Source organism: Apodemus sylvaticus, chromosome 10, assembly GCF_947179515.1.
Source record: "Apodemus sylvaticus chromosome 10, mApoSyl1.1, whole genome shotgun sequence".
Lineage (NCBI taxonomy): Eukaryota > Metazoa > Chordata > Mammalia > Rodentia > Muridae > Apodemus > Apodemus sylvaticus.
This window is the reverse complement of record NC_067481.1, coordinates 40,614,199-40,635,194: the sequence shown is the minus strand read 5'-3', so window position 1 is coordinate 40,635,194 and position 20,996 is coordinate 40,614,199. Positions and strand designations below refer to the sequence as shown.

General features: G+C 40.4%; 1 protein-coding gene across 3 annotated transcripts in view; it reads left to right on the top strand.

The window, feature by feature from the left end:
• The window catches only part of LOC127693540 (ribonuclease SLFN12-like), a 200,824-nt gene that overhangs the window by 60,724 nt on the left and 119,104 nt on the right, over positions 1–20,996 (top strand). The gene's annotated exons all lie outside the window — the stretch shown is intronic.

The window sequence follows — 20,996 nt, the reverse complement described above, 5'->3', positions numbered from 1 at the left end:
CTCGATATCCCCACTTGTCCCTCCACCCACAGGACAGTCCTTTTCCTACATAAGTCTCCCTTGTGCTTACATACACTTTAAACACCACTGTATAGACAGACTCTAAGTTCTCCTATGCTCAGGCTCCACACAGCATGGAATCCGAACCTCCTCCTGGCTGCTGTGGGAAACAGTCTCTTCTGCTGCCTTTGGATCGAGACACAGAGCTCTTGGCTCCTCCAGCACATGTCTGCCTGCAAGCTGCCATGCTTCCGGCTGAGGATAACGGACCGAGTTTCTGAAACAGTGAGCCAACCCCAATTAAATGTTTACTTTGTAAGAGTTGTCTTGGACATGTGTCCCTTCACAACAACAGAACACTAAGATTGTGGGGTTTTCCTGTGAATATGTATGTGTACACGGTGTGTGCTTGGTGCCTGCGGAAACCAGAAAAGGCTATCTGATCCCTGGAGCTGAAGTTACAGATGGTAGTGAGCTAACAACTGTAACAGGACTTTGCCTACTTTTTGTTTTGTTTTGTTTTGTTTTTACCATCCTTCTCCAACCCTTTTCTTAATCCTTTTCAATCCCCTAATACCAGAAAGGGGGATTTTAAAAATATTGGGTTTTATAAAAATATAAGGAGAGAAGGAATATGTTTGGTGGATATGCAGTCAGGACTGGAGGAAGGAGGAGCCTCTGCAGGCCCACGCCAAGGCATCCCTTCCCCCTGAGGAACCAGCCACACAATTGTATATTATACAATAGACTTTACTCAGGGAATTGAGAGGGGAGTTGAGAGAGTAGAGACAGAGACAGACAGACAGAGAAAATAGGGGAGTAGAGGGCAGCCATGAGCCTGTGGTGAGAGAGGAGGGAGAGGATGGGGAGAGAGGGGAAGGAGGAGCAGGAGGATATTACAAGAAGAGCAAGACAAAAATGGAGGGGGCAAGCATGCCCTTTTGTAGTGAGTCAGGCATACCTGGTGGTTGCCAGGTAACTGTGGGTAGACTAAATGGCAACATTCCTCCATTTTGGTTTAATTAAAAAAGGAGAAAAAAATTTTTTTAAAAAAGGTGATTATGGAGGAGGAATAGGGTTGTCGTGATCTTTAGCTACTTCCTGTTGACTTTGGAGTGACAGATCTCTGGAAAACCTAAGGATATGGATATGGAGATGTTGGTCCAGTCTTAGGAGAGTTGCCTGTTTCCTTGCTGTCCAGGTTCTGTTAATCTTCTATGAGTAGACAGAAAGGAGCACATCTGGTAGAAGCGTATGTGTCTATGAGAAAAGACTGGAGCATCTGGAGGTTTCTTCTCTGGAGCTGTCCTGGATTTAGTAAATGCCTGGAATTGACTAAATGCCTGTGTATGCGTGCACGCGCATGCATATACATACACTCTCTCTCTCTCTCCCTCTCTCTCTCTCTCTCTCTCACACACACACACATTAAAGGTAGAGAATAAAATTAAGTACCTGTGGGAGAAAAAAATTCTTGGGTGTACATTTGAACCCCTTAGGTCTTGGTGATTGTTGGTGAGGTGAATCCCAATTCCAGGGCACAGAAAAGGAATCCCACACTCTGGAATAGGTAGCAAGTCAGAAGTTAGGCTATTGTCTGGCAGGTGCACTTATCTGGATGGAATCTATTTGGTTCATGAGAGGTAGATCTGAGTGGGTTACCTGTAATTATAAATTTACAAAAGATAAAGATTTGTTAGCAACATGAACAGTCTTTAAGATTACCTTAGGGAAGACAAAAACATTTGGGGAGCAGAAGGAGCAAGAAGAGCTTTTTTCCCCTTCTGTCTAGGAAACTGAAAATATAAAAATTTAACAAAATGAGAAACAATGGTAAGTTTACATTTGAGAGACTAAGGAAATTTAAAACCTTGACCTTGTGAGCATAGTTGATCATATACTTTAGCATGAGAAATACTTCAAGTCCATAGTGCAAAGGCAATCAAAGGAAACTTATATTTGAGCTTGTGATTATACAGTTGGATCATATAGTTTAGCAAGAGAAACATGTTAAGTCTACAGTTAAAAGGCAACCAAGGGAAACTTATATTTGAGAATGATAGCTGATAATGTAGATTCAGCACCAAGAAACACTTTAAATTTAGTTAAAAGACAATCAAAGAAGTCAAGCAATGGTGGCACATACCTTTAATCCCAGCACTCGGGAGGCAGAGGCAGGCTGATTTCTGAGTTCGAAGCCAGCCTGGTCTACAGAGTGAGTTCCAGGACAGAGAAACCCTGTCTCGGGGAAGAAAAAAAAAAAAAACGGAAACAAACAAAAAAAGGCAATCAAAGAAAACTTACTATTAGCAGGAACCCAGCCTGACCAGTGCCTTCCTATCTGGACTGCTTTACCTTGAACAAACTCCACTGCTATCCCTGCAACATTCAGAAGAAGCTCTGCTCCCAGGCACTCTAACACACCCAGGATCTCGGACTCCCAGGATCCCAGGAGCTTGATAACACCAAGATCCCAGGGCCCCCAGAGGCTTGATTCCCAGGAGCTCTGACACATCCAGGATCTCAGGATTACAGGATCCTGGAATCACAGGACCACAGAGACAGTTGGACTCTGAGGAGTTCTGACACAACCAGGATCACAGAAAGGACATGCTACAGTCACATATAGCAAGGGCAGGTAGCACTAGAGATAATCAGATGGTGGGAAGCAAGCATGAGAACATAAGCAACAGAAACCAAGGTTACATGGCATCATCAGAACCCAATTCTCCCACCATAGCAAGTCCTGGATACACCATCACAATAGAAAAGCAAGATTCAGATCTAAAATCACTTCTCATGATGATGATAGAGGACATTAAGAAGGACATAAATAACTCCCTTAAAGAAAACAGGAAAACACAGGTAAACAGGTGGAAGCCCTTAAAGAGGAAACACAAAATTCCTTAAGGAATTACAGAACAACACAATCAAACAGTTGAAGGAAATGAAGAAAACATCTAAAAATGGAAATAGAAACAATAAAGAAATCACAAAGGGAGACAACCCTGGTGATAGAAAACCTAGGAAAGAAATCAGGAGTCATAGATACAAGTATCACCAACAGAATACAAGAGACAGAAGAAAGAATCTCAGGTGTAGAAGATACCATAGAAAACATTGACTCAACAGTCAAACAAAATTCAAAATGCAAAAAAAGCTCCTAACCCAAAACATCCAGGACACAATGAGAATATCAAACCTAAGGATAATACATATAGAAGACAGCAAAAATTCCCAACTTTAAGGACCAGTAAATATCTTCAACAAAATTATAGATGAAAACATTCCTAACCTAAAGAAAGAGATGCCCATGAACATACAAGAAGCCCATAGAACTCCAAATAGACTGGACCAGAAAAGAAATTCACCCCATCACATAATAATCAAAATACCAAATGCACTAAACAAAGGAAGAATATTAAAAGCAGTAAGGGAAAAAGGTCAAGTAACATAAAAGCATTCCTATCAGAATTTCACCATACTTCTCACCAGAAACTATGAAAGCTAGAAGATCCTGGGCAGTTGTCATAAGACCCTAAGAGAGCACAGATGCCAGCCCAGGCTACTATACCCATCAAAACTCTCAATTACCATAGATGGAGAAAATAAAAAATTCTGTGACAAAACTAAATTTATACATTATCTTTCTACAAACCCAGCTCTACAAAGGATAATAGATAGAAAACACCAACACAATGAAGGAAACTACACCCTAGAAATAGCAAGAACATAAACTTTTAACAAACCTAAAAGAAGATAGACACACAAACATAATTCCACCTCTAACAACAAAAATAACAGGAAGTAACACTCACTTTTCCTTAATATCTCTTAACATTAATGGATTCAATTCCCCAATAAAAAGGCATAGACTAACAGACTGGATATGTAAACAGGACCCAACATTTTGCTGCATAGAGAAAATGCATCTCAATGACAAAGACAGACACTACCTCAGAGTAAAAGGTGGGAAAGCAATTTTCCAAGCAAATGGTCCCAAGAAACCTGCTGGAGTAACCATTCTAATATTGAATAAAATTGACTTCCAACCAAAAGTTGTCAAAAAAGATAAGGAAGGACTTTTTATACTGGTAAAAGGAAAAATCTACCAAGATGAACTCTCAATTCTGAACATCTATGCTCCAAATGTAACAGCAGCCACATTTATATAAGAACTTTACTAAAGCTCAAAGCAAATATTGCATTTCACTCAATAATAGTGGAAAACATCAAGACCCCACTTTCAGCAATCAAGAGATCATGGAAACAGAGACTGAACAAAGACACAATGAAACTAAGAGACGTTATGAACCAAATGGGTCTAACATATTAATAGAACATTTCATCCTTTTTTTCTATATTCTTTGTTTACATTCTGAATGATTTCCCCTTTCTTGGTTTCCCCCTCCCCATCGGTCTCATAGGCCCTCTTCCCTCTGCCCTTTTCCCAATTACCCGCCTTCCCTTTCCCTGTCTTGGTATTCCCCTATAATGCTGGATCAACTCTTTTCAGAACGAGGGCCCTCTCTTTCCCTCTTTTTGGGTATCCTTTGATATGCTAACTGTGTCTTGAGAATTCAGAATTTCTGGGCTAATTAATAATATCCACTTATCAGTGATTGCATTCCATGTGTATTCTTTTCTGATTGGGTTACCTCACTTAGGATGATATTTTCCAGTTCCAAACATTTGCCTAAGAATTTCATGAATTCATTGTTTTTAATTGCTGAGTAGTACTCCATTGTGTAAATATAACACATTTTCTGTATCTATTCCTCCATTGAGGGGCATCTGAGTTCTTTCCAGCTTCTGGCTATTATAAATAAGGCTTCTATGAACATAGTGGAGCATGTGTCCTTATTTCATGCTGGGGAATCCTCTGGGTATATGACCAGGAGAGGTATAGCAGGGTTCTCTGGAAGTGTCATGCCCAGTTTTTTGAGGAACCGCCAGACTGATTTCCAGAGTGGTTGTACCATCTTGCAATCCCACCAGCAGTGGAGGAGTGTTCCTCTTTCTCCACATCCTCACCAACACCTACTGTCTCCTGAGTTTTTAAACTTAGCCATTCTGACTGGTGTGAGGTGAAATCTCAGGGTTGTTTTGATTTGCATTTCCCTAATGATTAATGATGTTGAACATTTCTTAAGGTGCTTCTCAGCCACCCAAAGTTCTTCAGGAGAAAATTCTTTGTTTAGCTCTGTACCCCATTTTTAATAGGGTTATTTGGTTCTCTGGGGTCTAACTTCTTTGAGTTCTTTGTATATATTGGATATCAGCCCTCTGTTGGATGTAGGGTTGGTGAAGATCCTTTCCCAATCTGTTGGTTGACCTTTTGTCCTTTTGACAGTGTCCTTTGCCTTTCAGAAACTTTGTAGTTTTATGAGGTCCCATTTGTCAATTCTTGATCTGAGAGCATAAGCTATTGGTGTTTTGTTCAGGAACTTTTCCCTTGTGCCCATGTCCTCAAGGGTCTTCCCCAGTTTCTTTTCTATTAGTTTCAGGGTGTCAGGTTTTATGTGGAGGTCCTTGATCCACTTGGAGTTGAGCTTAGTACAAGGAGATAAGAATGGATCAATTCACATTCTCCTGCATGCTGACCTCCTGTTGAACCAGGACCATTTGTTGAAAAGGCTATCTTTTTTCCACTGGATGTTTTCAGCTCCTTTGTCGAAGATCAAAGGACCCTAGGTGTGTGGGTTCATTTCTGGGTCTTCAATCCTATTCCATTGATCCACTTGCCTGTCATTGTACCAATACCATGCAGTTTTTATCACTATTGCTCTGAGGTAATGTTTGAGGTCTGGGATACTGATTCCACTAGGAGTTCTTTTACTGTTGAGAATAGTTTTAGCTATCCTGGGTTTTTTGTTATTCCAGATGAATTTGAGAATTGCTCTTTCTAGCTCTTTGAAGAACTGAATTGGTGTCTTGATGGGGATTGCGTTGAATCTGTAAATTGCTTTTGGCAAGATGGCCATTTTAACTATATTAATCCTGCCAATCCACGAGCATGGAAGATTTTTTCTGAGGTCTTCTTCGATTTCCTTCTTTAGAGATCTGAAGTTCTTGTCCTATAGGTCTCTCGCTTGTTTGGTTAGAGTCACCCCAGGATACTTGATGCTGTTTGTAGCTATTGTGAATCTCTAATCTCTTTTCCTAATCTCTTTCTCAGTCTGCTTATCCTTTGAGTATAGAAAGGCTACTGATTTGCTTGAGTTGATTTTGTAACCAGCAACTTTGAGGAGTTGTTTATCAGCTGTAGGAGTTCTCTGATAGAGTTTTTTGGGTCACTTAAGTATTCTATCATATCATCTGCAAATAGTGATAGTTTGACTTCTTCCTTTCCAATTTGTATCCCTTTGACCTCCTTATGTTGTCTAATTGCTCTAGCTAGGACTTTAAGAACTATATTGAAAAGATACGAGCAGAGGGGGCAGCCTTGTCTAGTCCCTGATTTTAGTGGAATTGCTTCAAGTTTCTCTTCATTTAGTTTGATGTTGGCTACGGTTTGCTGTGTATTGCTTTTACTATGTTTAGATATGGGCCTTGAATTCCTGTTCTTTCCAAGGCTTTTAGCATGAAAGGATGCTGAATTTTGTCAAATGCTTTTTCAGCATGTAATGAAATGATCATGTGGTTTTTTTCTTTGAGTTTGTTTATGTAGTGGATAGCATTGATGGATTTCCGCATATTGAACCATTCCTGCATCCCTGGGATGAAGCCTACTTGATCATGGTGGATAATCGTTTTGATGTGATCTTGGATTCGGTTGACGATAATTTTATTGAGTATTTTTGCATCGATATTCATAAGGGAATTGGCCTGAAGTTCTCTTTCTTTGTTGGATATTTGTGAGGTTTTGGTATCAGCGTAATTGTGGCTTCGTAGAAGGAGTTGGGTAGTGTTCCTTCTGTTTATATTTTGTGGAATAGTTTGAAAAGTATTGGTGTTAAGTCTTCTTTGAAGGTCTGATAGAATTCTGCACTAAAACCATCTGTTCCTGTGCTTTTTTTTTTTTTTTTTTTTGAAGGCTTTCTATGAGCCCTTCTATTTCTTTAGGGATTATGGGACCGTTTAGATGATCTATTTGATCCTGATTTAATTTTGGTATTTGGTATCTGTCTAAGAATTTATCCATCTCCTCCAGATTCTCCAGTTGTGTTGAGTACAGGCTTTTGCAGTAGGATCTGATGATTTTTTGAATTTCCTTGGTTTCTGTTGTTATAGCTCCCTTTTCATTTCTAATTTTGTTAATTTGGATACTGTCTCTGTGCCCTTTGGTTAGTCTGGCTAAGGGTTTATTTATCTTGTTGATTTTTTTTCAAAGAACCAGCTCCTGGTTTTATTGATTTTTTGTATGGTTCTCTTAGTTTCTACTTGATTGATTTCAGCCATGAGTTTGATGGTTTCCTGTCTTCTTCTCCTCCTGGGTGAATTAGCTTCTTTTTGTTCCAGGGCTTTCAGTTAGGCCATTAAGCTTCTAGTGTATGCTCTCTCCAATTTCTTTTTGGAGGCACTCAAAGCTATGAGTTTTCCTCTTAGCACTGCTTTCATTGTGTCCCATAAACTTGGGTATGTTGTGTCTTCATTTTAGTTAAATTCTAAATAGTCTTTGATTTCTTTCTTTATTTCTTCCTTGACCAAGGTATCATGGAGTAGAGTATTGTTCAGTTTCCATGTGGGCTTTCTGTTGTTTTTGTTGTTATTGAAGACCACTTTTACTCCCTAGTGATCTGATAGGAGGCATGGGATTATTTCAATCTTCTTATATTTGTTGAGGTCTGTCTTGTGTCCAACTATATGATCGATTTTGGAGAAGGTACCATGAGGTGCTGAGAAAAAGGTATATTCGTTTGCTTTGGGAAGAAAAGTTCTTTATATATCTGTTAAATCCAATTGATCCAAAGCTTCAATTAGTTTCACTGTCTCCCTGTTTAGTTTCTGTTTTCCTGATCGGTCCATTGAGGAGAGTGGGGTGTTGAAGTCACCCACAATTATTGTGTTAGGTGCAATGTGTGCTTTGAGCTTTAGGAAAGTTTCTTTGATGAACGGGGGTGCCCTTGCATTTGGAGCATATATGTTCAGGTTTGAGAGTTCTTTCTGGTGGATTTTTCCTTTGACCAGCAAGAAGTGTCCTTCCGTGTCTCTTTTGATGACATTTGGTTGAAAGTCAATTTTATCTGATATTAGAATGGCAACTCCGGCTTGTTTCCTGAGACTATGTGCTTGTAGAATTATCTTCCAGCCTTTTACTCTAAAGTAGTTTTTGTCTTTGAGACTGATGTTTGTTTCCGGTATGCAGCAAAATGAAGGGTCCTGTTTATGTATTCAGTCTGTTAGTCTATGTCTTTATATTGAGGAATTGAGTCCACTGATGTTAAGAGATATTAAGGAATAGTGATTATTGCTTCCTATTATTTTTTATGTTAATTTTATATTTGAGTGGTTATCTTCTTTTGGATTTGCTGAAAGAAGGTTATTATCTTGCTTTTTCCAGGGTATAATTTCCCTCCTCGGGTTGGTGTATTGGTATTGGTGTTTTCCTCCTATTGTCCTTTGTAGGGCTAGGTTTGTGGAAAGATATTGTGTAAGTTTTGTTTTGTCATGGAATATCTTGGTTTCTCCATCTATAGTGATTGAGAGTTTTGCTGGATATAGTAGTCTTGGCTGGCATTTGTGTTCTCTTGGAGTCTGCATGAGCTCTACCCAGGATCTTCTAGCTTTCATGGTCTCTGGTGAGAAGTCTGGTGTGATTCTGATAGGTCTTCCTTTATATGTTATTTGGCCTTTTTCTCTTACTGCCTTTAGTATTCTTTCTTTGTTTAGTACATTTGGGGTTTTAATTATTATGTGACGGGAAGTATTTCTGTTCTGGTCCAGTTTGTTTGGAGTTCTGTAGGCTTCTTGTATATTCATGGGCATCTCTCTCTTTAGGTTAGGGAAGTTTTCTTCCATAATTTTGTTGAAGATATTTGCTGGTCCTTTAAGTTGTAAATCTTCACTCTCATCTATGCCTATAATCCTTAGGTTTGGTTTTCTCATTGTGTCCTGGATTTCCTGGATGTTTTGGGTTACCAGCTTTTTGCATTTTGTATTTCCTTTGACTGTTGAGTCCATGGTTTCTATGGTACCTTTGGCATCAGAGATTCTTTCTTCTATCTCTTGTATTCTGTTGTTGATATTTGCATCTATGGCCCCTGATTTCTTCCCAAGGTTTTCTATCTCCAAATTTGTCTCCCTTTGTGATTTCTTAGTTGTTCCTACTTCTGTTTGTAGATCCTGGATGGTTTTGCTCAACTCCTTCACTTGCTTGTTTGTGTTTTCCTGTAAATCTTTAAGAGATTTTTGTGTTTCCTCTTTCATGACTTCTGCTTGTTGACCAAAGTTCTGTATTTCTTTAAGTGATTTTGCATTTCTTCCTTATTGGCTTCTATTTTTTGACCCATATTCTCCTGAATTTCTTTCAATGATTTTTGTGTTTCCCTTGTTAGGGCTTCTAACTTTTGATCATTTTTCTCCTGAATTTTTTTAAGAGATTTATTTATGTCCTTCATGTGTTCCTCTAACAGCATCATGACCAGTGATTTTAAATCCAAATCTTGTTTTTCTGGTGTGTGTGGTATCCAGGACTTGCTGTTATTGGAGAATTGGGTTCAGATGCTGCCATATTGCCTTGGTTTCTGTTAGTAATGTTCCGATGTTTGCCTTTAGCCATCTACTTCTCACTGGTGTTAGTTGGTCTTGTTGTCACTGTCTGGTGCTTCAACCTCCTGTGAGCCTGTAAGGCTATTTCTGCAACACTGGATGACTGGGTTTCCCTTGGCACAGATTGCTGATGTGCTGCCTTCCTCTAGTGTGCCGTTGGAGCCCTGCTGTATCTTGCCCTAGGCAGTGTTATACTTGGGTTGTCTCAGTGAACCTGGTGCTCCCCAACTGCTCTGTCATGGAGCGAAGATGGTGGCAGGGAGTCCCTACAAATGCTGAGCACCCCTTAGAGCATAGGACCCATGACCAGATGACACACATACGAACCACCTATCTGCCCAGACCCTGGGTGCAGACAGACCCCTGGCGGTTTGCACCCCTAGAGATCTTAAACTCAGGATATCTCAGTATCTGGTGCTGCCTTTCTGCTCCGGCAGGCAGCAAAGGTGATGGAAGGGAGTCACTCCCTGTGCTGATCCCCACGTAGGACACAGACCCCACAACAGGCTGACACACAGATGAACTGTCTATCTGCCCAAGTCCTGGACACAGTCAGTCCCCTGGCAGTTTGTGCCCCTAGAGATCTTAAACTCAGGATATCTCAGAACCTGGTGCTGCCTTTCTGCACAGGCAGTCAGTGAAGATCAGAACATTTCATCCTAAAACAAAAGAATATACCTTCTCCACACCTCATGGTACATTCTCCTGAATGGACCATATAATTGGTAACAAAACAGGCCTCAACAGATACAAGAAGATTGAAATAATCCCATGCACCCTATCAGATCACCGTGGTCTAAGACTGGTCTTAAATTCTAACAAAAACAACAGAAAACACACATACACATGGAAGCTGAACAACATTCTACTCAATGATAACCTGGTCAAGGAAGAAAGAAAGAAATTAAAGACTTGTTACAATTTAATTAAAATGAAGACACATCATACAAAAACTTATGGGATACAATAAAAGCAGTGGTAAGAGGAAAAATCATAGCTCTAAGCGCTTCCAAAAAGAAACTGGAGAGAGCTTATACTAGCATCTTGGCACTGCACCTGAAAGCTTTAGAACAAAATGAAGCAAATACACCCAAGTGGATTAGACAGCATGAAATAATCAAACTTGGGGCTGAAATCAACCAAATAGAAACAAAAAGAACTATACAAAGAATCAACAAAAACAGGGGTTGGTGTTTTGAGAAAATCGACAAGATTGATAAACCCGTAGCCAGAGTAACCAGAAAGTACAGAGAGAGTACCTAAATTAATAAAATCAGAAATGAGAAGGGAGACATAACAGCAGGAAATGTAGAAATTCAAAAAATCATCAGATCCTACTACAAAAAGCTTATACTCAACAAAATTGGGAAATCTGGATGAAATGGATAATTTTCTAGACACATACCAGGTGCCAAAGTTAAAACAGGATCAGATCTAAGCAGTCCCATAACTCCTGAAGAAATAGAAGCAGTCATTATAGTCTCTCAGCAAATAAATAAATAAATAAATAAATAAATAAATAAAAATTTAAAAAAAGCCCATGCCCAAGATGGGTTTAATGGAGAATTCTCTCAGACCTTCAAAGTAGACCTAATACCAACACTCTTCAAACCAACCAACAATAGTCAAACTATTCTACAAAATAGAAACAGAAGGAACACTACCCAATTCATTCTATGAAGCCACAATTATACTTATACCTAAGCCTAACAAAGACCAAACCAAAAAAAAAGGGAACTTCTGAGCAATTTCCCTTATAAACACTGATGCAAAAATACTCAATAAAATTCTACCCAACCTTAGCCAGGCAGTGGTGGCTCATGCCTATAATCCCAGCACTAGGGAGGCAGAGGCAGGTGGATTTCTGAGTTCAAGGCCGACCTGGGCTATAGAGTGACTTCCAAGACAGCCAGGGCTACACAGAGAAACCCTGTCTCAAAAAATGAAAAACAAAAACAAAAACAAACAAATTCTAGCCAACCAAATCCAAGAACACATCAAAATGATCATCATGATCAAGTAGGCTTCATCCCAGGGATGCAGGGATGGTTCAATATACAGAAATCCATCAATATAATCCACTACATAAACAAACTCAAAGAAGAAATCCACATGATCATTTCATTAGATGCTGAAAAGCATTTGACAAAAATTCAGCAACCCTTCATGTTAAAAGTCTTGGAAAGATCAGGAATTCAAGGCCCATACCTAAACATAATAAAAGCAATACACAGTAAACCAGTAGCTAACACTAACTAGATGGAGAGAAACTTAAGGCAATCTCACTAAAATCAGGGACTAAACAGGGCTGCCTTCTCTCCCTATCTATTCAATATAGTACTGGAAGATCTAGGTAGAGCAATTAGATAACAAAAAGAGGCCAAAGGGATACAAATTGGAAAGGCAGAAATCAAAATATCACTATTTGTAGATGATAATGATTGTATACTTAGGTTACCCCAAAAATTCCATCAGAGAGCTCCTAAAGCTGATAAACAGCTTCAGCAAAGTGGCTGGATGTAAAATTAACTCAACCAAATTAGTAACCTTCCTCTACTCAAAGGATAAACAGGCAGAAAAAGAAATTGGGGAAATGACACCCTTCACAATAGTCACAAATAATATTACATGCCTTGCTGTGACTCTAACCAAGCAAGTGAAAGATCTGTATGACAAGAACTTCAAGTCTGAACATATCTGAGTTAGACAACCTATGTTTGCTTAATTACTTGTTTGAGAATATACTAGCAAATAGAGTACACTATAATTAACAGCAGTAGCAAAAGATAAGGGCAAACATGTATTTATAAAAGGCAGTGATCTTTAACCCTATATTGTTTAAAATCATTATTTACCAAGGCAGGATAGAACAAAAATCTCATCTTGCTAAGTGACTTTGACAGGTTGTATCAGTAGATAAAAGCACATGAAGACACGCACGCACAAAGAGACAAATGGCACAGTTTTGTCTAATGTACACTTGGCTTAGAGTTGATGTGGATCACAATGGAAAGAAATCACAGGGCATGAGATTGTGGTGCAGGAACAGACTGTGTGTGTATTCAGGCAGGTTCAGGCCAGCACCACAGACTGATTTTGTGGGCGCTCAGGCCTTGGAAATAGGCTGGGCACTTAGTAGAACCAAGCAGCCCCAGCTCTGGGCTGCAGACTATGGGCAAAGCTGCTCTGATCCCCTTGGAAAAAGCTGAGAATGAAATGGAGAACATCAGACACAGGAGCTGGGGAGAGGCTCTAGGGATTGGCATTGTAGGAAATAGTGTAAGGAGAGTAGATGGCTATTAACCAGCGTGATCCCACTCCTGATCAGTATGGGAGTTTTGACCTGCTCCATTTCCAACCTTGGACAGTTCATAGAGCAGGAGATAGGTGCAGACGTGTGTACACCAGGCATGCCCATGCTGTGGCCAGGGCATAAGATGACCAGCCTGAAGCCCTCAGACCAGGAGGAGCCACAATAGGCCAGATGTTATGCTCTCCTGAGGAGACGTTCCCTCCCCCCACCCCCTGCCTGCTGCCCTTACTGTCCCAAGAGATGGCAGCAGCAACAAGCAGTGGCAGTTGTGGCCCTGGGCTGCTATGCAGCACCAAAATAAGCCAGCCATGCAGGGCAAAAAATGCTTTTCCCCACAGAGGCAGCAGAGTTTGTGCCATGTCATAAATGCTGGACAGCCAGCACAAAAGCTGGACAGCCAGATGGGAACAGAAGTACAAGGGGGTGGGGCAAGACCTGCTTTTCCCACGGGGAGCCTGGAGCAGAGCAATTGGCTACAAGTGGCAGCACAAGAGAATGAAAGGGGCAGGAGAGGTCTACAGATCACTAGCTAGAGAGTTGTTTTGAAAGTAGACATGCAGAGACATTATTTGCTCTAATTTACTATAAATTAGAACTAGAACCACCCCTTAAATAGGGACAAAGCAGCAAAGACCTCCTCATTGTGTGTGGAAGTTATTAAAAATGTTCCTACTGGCTGGCATCCTGAGAACAAAATTTAACAACTAAAGTAAATAGCCAGCCAGTCTAGACATACTGGATCGTCATGCAGCTGCTAGAGGCCTGGTGAGTCCCAGGCTCATGGAAGAAAGCAGCCCACCTAAGCTTAGGCGTTTGTTCTATGGCTCCTAGAGCCTGAGGGAAGGGTCACAAAAATGACTTTCAAGGGGGAGGGAATCACCCAACTGTTAAGAAGTCTTAGAATGAGAGTCAGTGAAAACACCAGCCACAAAGACTGAACATCTCCGTCCTCAAGGGAAACACAGGGAGGGCTCCAAGTTCAGTGTCACTTATGCTGACCAGTAAGGGGAAAGAGCTCACCAGTTCTCTGACGTTTGAGGGCTAGGTCCAGCAAGCAATGGCTCTCCATGTGGTAGCGGATGTGAATATTTTGTCTAAATCTGAATTGTGGCACCGAAATGGTGTGTTTTATAAAAAAGACAAGGATAGAAGGAATATGTTTGGTGGATGTGCAGTCAGTCAGCTGTGGGGGAAGGGGGTGCCTCTGCCGGCCCATGCTCAGGCATTCCTTCCCCCTGAAAGACCATCCACATCATGGTATCATATAGAATAGAGTTTATTCAGGACTATGGGGAGGGGAGTCAAGGAAGTAGGGACAGAGAAAGGCAGAGAGAGAGACTAGAGGAGTAGAGGCTGACCATGAGCACATGGGGAGGATGGGGACAGAAGGGAAACAGGAGCAAGAGGACAGAGCAACAGCAAGAGAGCAAGAGAAACAGGAGGGGCAAACAGTGGTTGCCAGGTAACCGTGCAGCAGAGTCTAGACTAAATGCCAACAGAAGGGAGAGTGGTTTTCATTAGACTACTTCTTCCTAATTATAGGCATTGAGTTCTTGAGGAAAGTTTCATCTTTGCTGTCAGGATATCTAATTTCTTCTTATTCCTTCTTGGGGCAAGACAACTTAAGCAACCACAGCCAATATAGCAAGAAACCAACCACCCAACAATGACCAACAAAATACACCTGACTCCCAGTCCATCATTTTTATCAATTAAATAGAACACTTTGTTACCTCTCCTAATTTTAGAAAGGCTTACAATTCCGTATGTGTTATGTCCTGGTTTAGCTTGTATACTGTCTGAAAACTATCCTCTCACTTATATTCTCTCAACACTAAACAGCCTGGGTTGGCTACAATACTATAAGTAGTCTTCAATTCATCAGAAATCCAAGAATGACCAATATCATCTGAAAATATAGGAAGCCTAATATAGCTTCCAGAACTGATACAGACTGTAGAGACAGCTGCCTACCTATAGGCCCTGTATGTCAGGAAGTTGGAGCACCAGTCTTCAACCTTCTGGCCCAGGATCATCTGACATACCTTTGAAACAGGAAATATTAAGGACTAATTTATTCTGTCTCTGCAGAACTAAGCTGTCCTAGCTGTCCTCTCCTGAATAGTACAGGTCTATAAAAGAAATAGGTAATTTTTACCCAGTGTCTGTCTTGCCACACCTGGAGCAACTCCAATTATGCTCAATTTCTTCTTTGAATCCAAGAAAGAGATGCTGCCAGGAGCATGTCTCAGCAACAAATGAATAAATAACATTAAATGTCACATTCTGTAAGATTCTGATGTGTTTAAAAACTATCTATCTATGTAAAGTAATCTGGACTGTTGTCCGTTAACTACTCTTACCTATTTCTAAATAAAATATCTTGCAAATACCCTAGCAATTAACTCAGAGCCAAGAATTTGCTATCTGGCCTTAAACTCAAATGCCTAATCATCTCAGATCGTTTATAACAGTTATACAAAGACTAGGTCTAAGCCTTGAACTTTTAAAATTTTTATAACAATAGAGGAAATTTATACCAATGAAAATCCTGATTCTGTACCAAAACAAATTCTATCTCAATGTAAGAAATTATAACTTCCACTTAGAAACTATTATAAAGATTTCTACCAAATGAAATTATGGCTGAACCATTAATTCTAGCTATTTCCTGTTAAATTTTGATCATTACTAAATTCCCCAGAAAGACAATCTTAGAACAACCACATCCAGTCCCCAAGCCCAGGGAACCAGGACAATGACTCTTCATAACTTCTTTCTGCTGCATATGGGCATTGAGACACCTTGGAGGTGGGGTAGGGAGCCACACCAGTGATTGTTATAGTCTCTGATGTCTGTGTCTTGACTGGATCTGGCTGAAAGTTCATGAGATCAGGAGTTCAAGCAGGTCAGTTCAGCATGTCTGTGAAAGAAACTCACCAAAGCGGTACATTCTCTAATCTATAAATCTCAAAACCAAATTTCAGTATTATCAAGATAGCTTTTTTGTTTGATTCTCAGGAATCTAGTTCTTCAGGGGGTCTCCCTTTCTCCTATCACATCCATATAACTCTGGAAGATGTCCAGAGTCTAATCACCTTGTCTAAAAATGCAAAGACAAAACCTTTCTCCCAAATCAGCATATCCTTCAGTCAGCAACCAGGAAAGCTTGTTTCTTGCCTTCTCTTCCAGAAAAATAATAAAACAACCACAAAACATAATCCTATTCATTTTGATAATAAAAACAATTCAAAACAAATGAAGAAAATTGAACAATACGGTATGAGCCTATTTTTAGGCCTGTTCTAATTTGCCGTGCCAAGATATGAACCCAAAATTCCCGTGGAACACACATTCAAAAAATATGAGTTTCCTGCAGACTATATATGCCGTCTTTCTGTTAATGCTCTCTGCCTGGAGACAGACTTCTATTTTATTAATACCTATCATACTATCTGTTGTGCTTTCTGCCTGGAGCCACAGACATTCATTAGTTAATACATTTTTTAACATTTTTTTTCTTTTTTAAGATTTATTTTATTCATATGAGTACGCTGTTGCTGTCTTCAGGCACACCAGAAGAGGGCATCAGATCCTGTAACAGATGGCTGTGAACCACCATGTGGTTGCTGGGAATTGAACTAAGGACCTCTGGAAGAGCAGTCGGAGCTCTTAACCTCTGAGCTATCTCTCCAGCCCCCTAATTAATACCTTTTAATGCCTATCTCTTGTACTCTCTGCCTGGAGCCACGGGCTTCTATTTTATTAATACATGTTGTACCATCTGTCTGTTGTGCTCTGTACCTGGAGCCACAGACTTCTATTTATTAATACCTTTTATAATATCTATCTGTTGTTCTCTCTGCCTGGAACCACAGGTTTCTATTTTATTAATACCTATTAGATCATCTATCTTGCTCTCTGCATTGAGCGACAGACATCCATCAATACCTGTTCATAGTAGGCTCTCTACTTAGGAGTCTTAATTTTCCCTTTCCTAGTTCCGAACGAACCCCAGGCAAAATTTCCTCAAAATCTGTATGTAAATCTGTCCTTAAAACAAATAAGCCCGCATTTGAATTAAAACATATTCAAATCATCATCGGTCAAGGAAGCAGGCAACTTCCATTCTCCAGCTCTCTGTGACTCAGAGTAGCCTGTACTTTTCACAGCAGGGGACCTCAGAGCCTGTGACCAGAAACTGCCCATTTTCTTTGTTTCAAGGTTCTTGCACCTGTGCCATCATGTGACCCAACTCTGCTCAGACTCCACTCCACTCTGATCACCTAGACTAAATCTCTAACTCATATGCCAAAGAATCCCAAATTTCCAGTGGATTCCTGCCCTACGTTGGGTGCCATCTATAGTGTGAGATATTTTATAAGCACCATTCCAAGCTAATGCTGGCTGCTCTCTGGCCCCAGGTGTCTCACTACCTCCATGACCAGCCCCAAGCAGTGACTGCCCATCTCACAGTTCTCTTGCTGCAGATTCTGCTCATATTCCCAGTCATCTGCCCCCTGTGACTACTTGTCACAAATCCCAGTAACCAGGTAAAATAAAAGCTCTAGATGTTGGAATCTTTCACTCAGATTTATAGCAGTAAATTCTCACTCTAGAAAACATCCACACAATGAATTCAGAGCCAATTGATATTGATATAAACTACCCACCTAGATAAGACAAATTGTCCTTAATTATCCATCCCTTTTAAGATAGTCATAGTTACCTGTGGATATTTAAAGCCATGTGGAATCCAGATCGTCTTTCTTGTCCTCCATCTTTTTTCTTTCTCTCCTGTCTCTCCTATCTCTCCTCTCTAAAACTGCAAGCCCACATTCTTTATCCAATGTCCATTGATTGGTCCCTTGATATCTTTATTCATTAGAGGAAGGTTCTGCCACAGAATAATTCTATTTTGAGTATCCCAGTATTCAGAATTTTTTTCACATAAGGTGAGTATACCCTATATTAAATCATAGTCTCTTTATACTGCCTTGGATTTCTCAGAGGATGCCACCCTATCTCATCACATCCATGTTCCACATGGTTAGCAGGCACATGCTGTATAATTACTGGGAAAGCTGATGATGACTTTGTATCCCTGGGCTACTCATCCTCTATCTCTGGCAGTACAGTTGGTTTGAGATTACTCCTTTCTATCCAAACTGGCTGTTTCATTCTTTCTCTGACCTTGTAACCCACCAAGCTCCTCATCTCTCCCAGGGACTGCAAGGACTGGACTGAAAGTGCACAACACTGGAAGGACCACAATCTGCTTCCAGCACATTTTCTTGTCCACTTCCCTCTTGGGGAAAACTCCCATTCTCTTGCTCTGTAACTGAGTCTGAGCCGTTTTTGTTCTTCCTTTTCTAGTCTCCTTTTCTCTCATGTGCTTCCACCTCCACCCATAGTTTTTTCTAGTTGTACAGTTATTCTCCAAGCTTCTTATGAAATGGAATATAGGAAGAAGAAAAACAAATACACAGTCACTAAAACAGAAACTTCCCTCTGGGAGCAAAGTGGGAGAAATCCAAGCAGAAGACACCACAATAAATTTTCTGCTGTCATCTTGAAAAAGAATATCAATCTCTTTGTCCCCTGCCATTTTCTCTCCAGCCTCTAAAATAAAATTTCCCTTTCTGTCCCACCTCATATTGGGCACAAGTTATAGCCCTTCTTTTAGCTACTTTGTGGGTTCTTCTTTCTTCTGCCCTTCACCCCCTTTTTTCAAACCCTTCCAACCCCCTAACATTATTTAAGAGAAAAAAAGGGAGAGAGGGGAAAGGAGATGATGTTATCATTAGAGTACTTCCTGATGATTAGGGGCATTGAGTTCCTTGGGGCCAGTTTGATTTTTGCTGGCAGGACATCTAATTTTCTGTTGCTGTTGTTGTCATCATTGTTGCCGTTGTTGTTTCTTCTTTGGGCAAGATTACTTCAGAAACCACAACCAACAGAAACCACCAACAATGACCAACACCAACCAACAGTAGTTTTGAGTCTTACAGTCCTAGCATTTATATACCCTCTGAAGAGTTCCAAGATTCCAAATGCCATAATATCATAAAAATATCTGCAACTGAAAAACTATACTTCTGAAAGAGCACAAAGCAAATCATATTCAGCTGATGTGGACATTCTGACATGGCCCCTTGCCATATCTGGGATTAAAATAAGAATATACTCTTACAATGTTTCTGTGGTTTTTAAAGAAACCAAAATTCTCACTTAAGTCAGGTTAATACAGTGAAGCAAACCTGAGTCCTCTGGAAGAACAGCAAGTTCTCTTAAACACAGATCCATTTCTCCAGCCTCTAGATGTCATCTCTGACATTCTTCATGCACTCCCTTCTGAAATGTCCCTCAAACTTTACAGGGCAGTTCCATTCCCTGTAAATTTTTACTTTTACTTTACGTCTGTAAAATTCCCAAACTTTACAGGGTAGTTCTTCTTATATTCCATTGAAGAAAAGCAATTATTCTCGACACTTTGAGCAGTGTGATAACTCTCTGTATTGCTGTTGTCCACTGTCTTAGTTAGGGTTTCATTGCTGTGAAGAGACAACATGACCAAGGCAACTCTTGTGAAGGAAAACATTTCGCTGGAGCGGCTTACTGTTTCAGAGACTCAGTCCATTATCCTCATGGTGGGAAGCATGGCAACCTCCATGCAGACATGGTGCTGGAACAACCAAGAGTTCTATAATCTTCATTCAAAGGCAGCCAGAAAAAAGTCTCTTCTACATTGTGTGTGGCCTGAGCACAGGTGAAGACCTCAAAGTCCATCCCCACAGTTACACACTTTTTCCATCAAGGCCATATCTCTTACCTGTGCAACTCTAAATGCCAAGCACTCCAACACATGAATCAATAGGGGCAAACCTGTTCAAACCACTATATCACAGCAGAGGGAAACTTTTGTTGCTGTAATTTCCAACCCCAATAAGTTCATATAAAAAGCAAAATGTGGTTATTATAATTTTAGGCTATAAGCCTAGATTGGGCTAATCTAACACTATGTTAACTTATCCCCAGCTATAAGAACCGTTGCTACTTGCAGTTTCTCCTGGTCACATAGTTCTGGTCCATCATGGCTTCCTCCTCCTCTTCTTCTTCAGTCCTCTCTCCTTCCCCTCTTGTCCTCTTTTGCCTCTTGTACCTGCACCTGCTCCAAAACCATAAGTCCTCCCTTTCGCCTCCTTTGCCCAATCAGAGGCTCTAGCCTTTATTGACTAGTTGAAATGGGGAGAAAGTTCACTTGAGATCACCTGAATATGTGATGGATTGCTAGTCTGGGGCAACCCCTCTTGAGGAGGCAGAATTACATCTGAATATAAATAGCAGGCTGGAGAGATGGCTCATCAGTTAACTGACTACTCTTACAAAGGTCCTGAGTTCAAATCGCAGCAACCACATGGTGGCTCACAACAATCTGTAACAAGATCTGATGCCCTCTTCTGGAGTGTCTGAACACAGCTACAGTGTACTTACATATAATAAATAAATAAATGAATAAATAAATAAATGAATAAATAAATAAATAAATATTTTTTAAAAAACTAAAAGAATACAAACAGCATCTGGAAAACCCAAACGGGCTTTCAGGCCAGAGTTGAGGGTAGCAGTAATCCAAGTGTCCTAGTTTGGTTTTCATTGCTGTGAGGAGACACCATGACCAAGGCAACGCTTATGAAGGAAAACATTTAATGTGGGCTGGCTGACAGATTCAGAGATTTAGTCCATTATCATCATGGTGGGAAGCATGGCAGCATCAAGGAAGACAATGGTGCTTGAGAAGAGCTGGGAATTCTAAATCTTGATCCGCAGGCAGCAAGGAGGGGACTGGTTTGAGCATAAGAGAACTCAAAGATTCCCCCCACAGTGACATACTTCCTCCGACAAGGCCACAAGTTGTTGTGCCACTCACTTTGGGCCAAGCATTCACATAGATGAACCTACTCAAAGCAAC